The 7,468-nt window shown below is 36.1% G+C and overlaps 1 long non-coding RNA gene across 1 annotated transcript; it reads right to left on the minus strand.

The window, feature by feature from the left end:
• Positions 1–883: 883 nt before the first annotated feature.
• LOC121872170 lies at positions 884–4,360 on the minus strand. The gene is made up of 6 exons (XR_006090050.1): positions 4,294–4,360; positions 3,909–3,963; positions 2,714–2,768; positions 2,431–2,485; positions 1,240–1,294; positions 884–1,011 (listed from the first exon to the last, which is right to left on the minus strand). It is a non-coding gene; the product is annotated as an uncharacterized LOC121872170 (long non-coding RNA).
• Between the last annotated feature and the right edge of the window lie 3,108 nt (positions 4,361–7,468).

A 7,468-nucleotide genomic window follows, 5' to 3' on the forward strand; every position in this document is an offset into this window, starting at 1 on the left:
TGTTGCAAACCTGTCCGATTTGTCCTTTAGTTATGATGTATTTCTAAACGAGTTTATTCATAATCGCTGGGATGACCGTTTCCGACGAGAAAGATATTTAGCCAAATTATATAAAGATACATACATTCATTATTTCAAACATGAGCACTAAAGATGTTTATCAGAAGTACTATTCATGAATTAACTGTTACACTCTGGTAGCAAATTCATGTTTTCAGAGGAAGCATTTAATATATACAAATTTTTACCCACAATAAGGTATATTAAGACTAAATTATGTATCAGTAATACTGTACTACAATATGCAAAAAAATCATTTTAAAATATCAGAATCACATTGAAATATTACATGACTCAGCAGAGGCGGGAAATATGACTGCGATCAACCAAATGTTTTTCGCTCTGCAGACAGTCGTTTAAAAGTTTTAACGTGATGCTGATCTTTTTAAAAAATTTTTGCATAATGTAGTATTACCGATATATAATTAGTCTGAGCATGCCTTATTGTAGGTAAAAATAAGTACATGTATATTAAATGCTTCTTCTGAAAGCATTAATTTGTTACCAGAGTTTAACAGTTAATTCATATACAAGATTACTGATAACTTCCTACGTGCTCCTGTTTGAAATGATGAATGCCAATATCTTCATATAATTTGGCTAAATATCTTGTCAAAAACGGTCATCCCCACGATTATAATAAATTCGTTTAGAAATACATCATTACTTCAGGACAAAATTGAACAGATTTGCAACAGCCAATCAGCTGTAACTCTTGAGGGCATCTTTTATCACCCGGAAAACAATACACTAGCATATTGTCTTCAATGACTACGAGTATTTTTCAATACTATACAAGACAGGAAGGAAAACCAACTATATGAAATTGCCTTCACTCAAAACTGACGAATTAGCAATAAAACGAAAATGGACCATAAAAACTAATGTATGCTTACTTATTACTACAGGGGCCATTATTTAATGCATGGAGCTCTCCATCCTGCCTTCATCCTGGAAGATGAGAAAAAATTAGTATAAGCATCAAGGTAGAGAAAACTAACTACACAATGATTTATCAGTCAACAGTCGTTATCATCTTGCCTCTTGGACAATCTTAAGGTGTCCTAAAGCGTTGGTGTACATCACAAGAAAAAATAGCATTCCCTAACCATAATGATTATTTAGGAATTAAAGCAAAAATTGGCCAATTCTAAAAATACCATAAAGATGTTTGCTTACTTCTTAATGTATAGTGCTCTCCACCCTGCCCTCATTTAATGCCGAGTTCTCCATCCTGGAAGAGAAGTAAAAATTAGTATAAGCATTAAATGCAGAAAAAAATTACTACACAATTATTTATCAGTCAACAGTTGTTAACATCTTGCCTCGAGGACAATCTTTAGGTGTCCTAAAGCATTGGTGTACATCATGAGAAAAAATAGCATTCACTATAGTGCGCTTTTTCTCTTCTGAGAAAAGACACCCTGCCCCCTCCTCAAAAGTTACAGCTGATAGAATGTTGCAAACCTGTCCGATTTGTCCTTTAGTTATGATGTATTTCTAAACGAGTTTATTCATAATCGCTGGGATGACCGTTTCCGACGAGAAAGATATTTAGCCAAATAATATAAAGATGCATACATTCATTATTTCAAACATGAGCACTAAAGATGTTTATCAGAAGTACTATTCATGAATTAACTGTTACACTCTGGTAGCAAATTCATGTTTTCAGAGGAAGCATTTAATATATACTAATTTTTACCCACAATAAGGTATATTAAGACTAAATTATGTATCAGTAATACTGTACTACAATATGCAAAAAATCATTTTAAAAGATCAGAATCACATTGAAATATTACATGACTCAGCAGAGGCGGGAAATATGACTGCGATCAACCAAATATTTTTCGCTCTGCAGACAGTCGTTTAAAAGTTTTAACGTGATGCTGATCTTTTTAAAATGTTTTTGCATAATGTAGTATTACCGATACATAATTAGTCTGAGCATGCCTTATTGTAGGTAAAAATAAGTACATGTATATTAAATGCTTCTTCTGAAAGCATTAATTTGTTACCAGAGTTTAACAGTTAATTCATATACAAGATTACTGATAACTTCCTACGTGCTCCTGTTTGAAATGATGAATGCCAATATCTTTATATAATTTGGCTAAATATCTTGTCAAAAACGGTCATCCCCACGATTATAATTTGAAACCAGGACAAAATTGAATTTAGATTGCAACAAGCATCTTTTATCACCCGGGAAAAAAATACACTAGCATATTGTCTTCAATGACTACGAGTATTTTTCAATACTATACAAGACAGGAAGGAAAACCAACTATATGAAATTGCCTTCACTCAAAACTGACGAATTAGCAATAAAACGAAAATGGACCATAAAAACTAATGTATGCTTACTTATTACTACAGGGGCCATTATTTAATGCATGGAGCTCTCCATCCTGCCTTCATCCTGGAAGATGAGAAAAAATTAGTATAAGCATCAAGGTAGAGAAAACTAACTACACAATGATTTATCAGTCAACAGTCGTTATCATCTTGCCTCTTGGACAATCTTAAGGTGTCCTAAAGCGTTGGTGTACATCACAAGAAAAAATAGCATTCCCTAACCATAATGATTATTTAGGAATTAAAGCAAAAATTGGCCAATTCTAAAAATACCATAAAGATGTTTGCTTACTTCTTAATGTATAGTGCTCTCCACCCTGCCCTCATTTAATGCCGAGTTCTCCATCCTGGAAGAGAAGTAAAAATTAGTATAAGCATTAAATGCAGAAAAAAATTACTACACAATTATTTATCAGTCAACAGTTGTTAACATCTTGCCTCGAGGACAATCTTTAGGTGTCCTAAAGCATTGGTGTACATCATGAGAAAAAATAGCATTCACTATAGTGCGCTTTTTCTCTTCTGAGAAAAGACACCCTGCCCCCTCCTCAAAAGTTACAGCTGATAGAATGTTGCAAACCTGTCCGATTTGTCCTTTAGTTATGATGTATTTCTAAACGAGTTTATTCATAATCGCTGGGATGACCGTTTCCGACGAGAAAGATATTTAGCCAAATAATATAAAGATGCATACATTCATTATTTCAAACATGAGCACTAAAGATGTTTATCAGAAGTACTATTCATGAATTAACTGTTACACTCTGGTAGCAAATTCATGTTTTCAGAGGAAGCATTTAATATATACTAATTTTTACCCACAATAAGGTATATTAAGACTAAATTATGTATCAGTAATACTGTACTACAATATGCAAAAAATCATTTTAAAAGATCAGAATCACATTGAAATATTACATGACTCAGCAGAGGCGGGAAATATGACTGCGATCAACCAAATATTTTTCGCTCTGCAGACAGTCGTTTAAAAGTTTTAACGTGATGCTGATCTTTTTAAAATGTTTTTGCATAATGTAGTATTACCGATACATAATTAGTCTGAGCATGCCTTATTGTAGGTAAAAATAAGTACATGTATATTAAATGCTTCTTCTGAAAGCATTAATTTGTTACCAGAGTTTAACAGTTAATTCATATACAAGATTACTGATAACTTCCTACGTGCTCCTGTTTGAAATGATGAATGCCAATATCTTTATATAATTTGGCTAATCAAAAGCAGTCATCCCCGATGGATTTAAGACAAGTAATTTCAGATTTGCAACAGCCAATCAGCTGTAACTCTTGAGGGCATCTTTTATCACCCGGGAAAAAAATACACTAGCATATTGTCTTCAATGACTACGAGTATTTTTCAATACTATACAAGACAGGAAGGAAAACCAACTATATGAAATTGCCTTCACTCAAAACTGACGAATTAGCAATAAAACGAAAATGGACCATAAAAACTAATGTATGCTTACTTATTACTACAGGGGCCATTATTTAATGCATGGAGCTCTCCATCCTGCCTTCATCCTGGAAGATGAGAAAAAATTAGTATAAGCATCAAGATAAAGAGAAAACTAACTACACAATGATTTATCAGTCAACAGTCGTTATCATCTTGCCTCTTGGACAATCTTAAGGTGTCCTAAAGCGTTGGTGTACATCATAAGAAAAAATAGCATTCCCTAACCATAATGATTATTTAGGAATTAAAGCAGAAAATGGCTACTTTAAAAATACCATAAAGACAAAAGTATGCTTACAAGTTCAATACCATTTATTGCTAAAACCAAAAAATTTAATGTAATCTTAACTGCATGAACTCTTATGGATGGTGTAACAAACCCTACTAAACCTTACCCGAACTCCAATCCGATACCTTGTCCAGCCACAATCCTGCAAAGAATAAGTATGGTATTTTAGAAAGAGCTCCCATTTAAAGCACACAGTAACTTTTATTCATCACATGTCAGACATCACAGGCCATCATTGACTAATGTCATCTGTTGGAAACCGCGAATGTGAACTTCTAGTTATTTCATCATATAACAATCATTTCATTTCATTTCTAAAAACTAGTAGACTATTGAATTTTTTTTTGCCCAAAATAAAACCCCACTTCATGTACGGTCTTTTGTAACCTACAAAATGTAATTAACTAAATTGTTGCAGTACAAGAAAACATTTGGGATAATATTCCAAAGATAAGGTAAAATCACAAGTAGATGGTGGCCATGGCAGCTCAAATTATTGTCCATGTTCTAGCACTCCTCTCCTCAAAATGAGTGCTGCTTCTTCAAGGATCCTGGAGTCTCCACTGCCTTACGTTGCGCAATGTCGGACAAATACACCACTTTACTATGGTAGTTTGGTTGCCAGAATGCAATAAAACGACCAAAATGGTTGCTTAACTTTGCTTCGAGTTAACAGATTTTGTCATCTGGATTGCAAAACAAAGGTAATTTTGCAGATACTGAAGATATCTCTAGTAACATTGCGATTTTGTTAGACGTTACATCCTTTGATGATCAGCGTCATGTTCACATATGCTGGAACGCAGCATCATGGGCAACTAATGCTTCTTTGGCAAGAGCCTCCACACAGTTCACTGCACCTTTCAGACTTTTTTCCACTTAGTTGAAGGATTCTTGCAGCTTTTCTTATTGATCTAAAGATTTCTTGGCTAACGAGATTGATCTTCTTTGATGTAAAGCAAATGATGCAGTAAGGTGTATTAATCCTAAGACGAGATAAAATAATTTTGAGTGAAAAATAATGAGGATTTAGCAAAAAAATCGCCAGTTTTAGACTTTCCAGCAGCCGTTTTGGATTTCTGGGCATGATGGCACCAGTGAACTTCTCATCCCTTAATGTGTGAAATTTATCCCTAAATGATGTTTGTAGGCCAACTGGATCAAGTTTCATTTTTCTAAAATTTTACTGACGGCCCATGACAGCCACCTTTGCTAAATGGATAAATAATTATTTAAAGAACATCATCGGCCAAAGGAAGGCTATAGGTAGAAGGATAAATCGTGGCGAAATTCACCTCCGGGACTATTATAGGGTATTGGCGAGTAGGGTTAAAACCGAGATAAGGAAAGCAAAGAGGAATAATGAGGTAAGGATAGCAAGGGAGGCGAGGACAAACCCCCAAAGGATTCTACCAAATGTATCAAACTAAAACACGAGAAAAGATTGGACCAATACGGTCCGATGCCGGCGAGCTCACTGATAACGACAGAGAAATGAGCAATAATTTGAATAAATATTTTTCAACGGTTTTCACCACCGAAAATTTAAACATGATACCCGAGGCACCGACTCTATTCAGAGATAGTGAAGAAAACAAATTAAGCGAGATAGTAGTGACTAGTAGCGATGTTAGTAAGCAAATAGACAAACTAAAGCCTAATAAGTCACCTGGTCCGGATGAGATATTTGCCAGAGTATTAAGGAATGTAAGGACGAGCTTAGTATGCCCTTAGCAAAGTTGTTTAACACGTCCTTAAAAACAGGTGTAGTACCAGAATCCTGGAGGATAGCAAATGTAATACCGATTTTCAAGAAGGGGGATAGATCACTATCCTCTAACTACCGCCCAATCAGTCTAACATCAATAGTAGGCAAATTACTGGAAGCAATCATTTCAAACTCTATTTGAAATCACCTGGAGAAGCACCGATTGATCAATGATTCCCAGCATGGCTTCACAAGCGGACGTTCTTGTCTAACTAATCTATTAACATTCTTTTCATCAGTTTTCGAATCGGTGGACGAGGGGCACAATTATGATGTGGTATATCTCGACTTTAGCAAAGCCTTCAACAGAGTCCCCCACGAAAGACTAATTAGAAAGGTAGAAGCTCATAGCATCAAAGGTAAAATCCTTAAATGGATTAGGGCGTGGTTACAGGACAGGAAACAGCGAGTGAGCATTAACGGCACTAAGTCCCATTGGAGCAACGTCACAAGTGGAGTTCCCCAGGGCTCAGTACTTGGACCATTATTATTTATTATATACATAAACGACATAGATATCGGCATGAACTGGCAACATAAGTAAATTTGCTGAGGACACTAAAATAGGACGTGTTAATAAATCTGGCGAGGACTCGGCAAAACTACAGGAAGATCTAAGCAAATTTTCGAATGAATTCTGAAAATGGCAGATGAAATTCAACATTGGACAAATGTAAAATTACTCAGTATAGGAGCAAACAGAAGCAGATACCAGATGAACAAATGCCATAAGAGAAATCCGACTCGCGAGAGAGATTTAGGAGTAATGATAACCTTCAGGAACCTTAAGCCAAGTAAACAATGTTTTGCTGCGTCGGCAAGGCTAATAAGGCACTTAGGTTCATACAAAAGGAGTGTTAGTTACAAAGCTAGCGAGTCATCCTAAAACTGTATCTAAAACTCTTGTGAGACCACACCTGGATTACGCAGTTCAGTTCTGGTCACCGTATTACAGAATGGATATAGAATCTTTGGAAAGAATTCAGAGGAGAATGACTAGACTAATCCCGGGCATTAGGAACCTTGAGTATAGAGACAGGTTAAAGCATCTTAATTTGCACTCCCTCGAGAGACGTAGAGCGAGAGGCGACCTGATAGAGGTGTTCAAGTGGAAGGCAGGGCTAAACAAAGGGGACATTACAAAGGTCCTCAAACTATCCAACCAGGAGCGAACTCGTAACAATGGTTTTAAATTAGACAAATTTAGATTTAGGCGGGAAATAGGTAAACACTGGTTTGGAAACAGTAGTGGATGAATGGAACAAGTTACCAAATATCATCATTAACTCGAATACGCTGAATAGCTTCAAACATAGGTTAGATGCTTATATGAGCAATAGGGGTTGGGTGTAAACGGGACTGCCCAGTATGGGCCAATAGGCCCGCTGCAGTTTCCTCCATTCTTATGTTCTTATGTTCTTACCCTGGCCAGCCTCTGTGCCTGACCCTACCCTGGAAAGTCTCTGTGCCTGACCCTGGCCAGCCTCTGTACCTAACCCCACCTGACCCTGGC

The sequence above is a fragment of the Homarus americanus genome, unplaced genomic scaffold (assembly GCF_018991925.1).
Source record: "Homarus americanus isolate GMGI-L3 unplaced genomic scaffold, GMGI_Hamer_2.0 scaffold54529, whole genome shotgun sequence".
Classification (NCBI taxonomy): Eukaryota; Metazoa; Arthropoda; class Malacostraca; order Decapoda; family Nephropidae; genus Homarus; species Homarus americanus.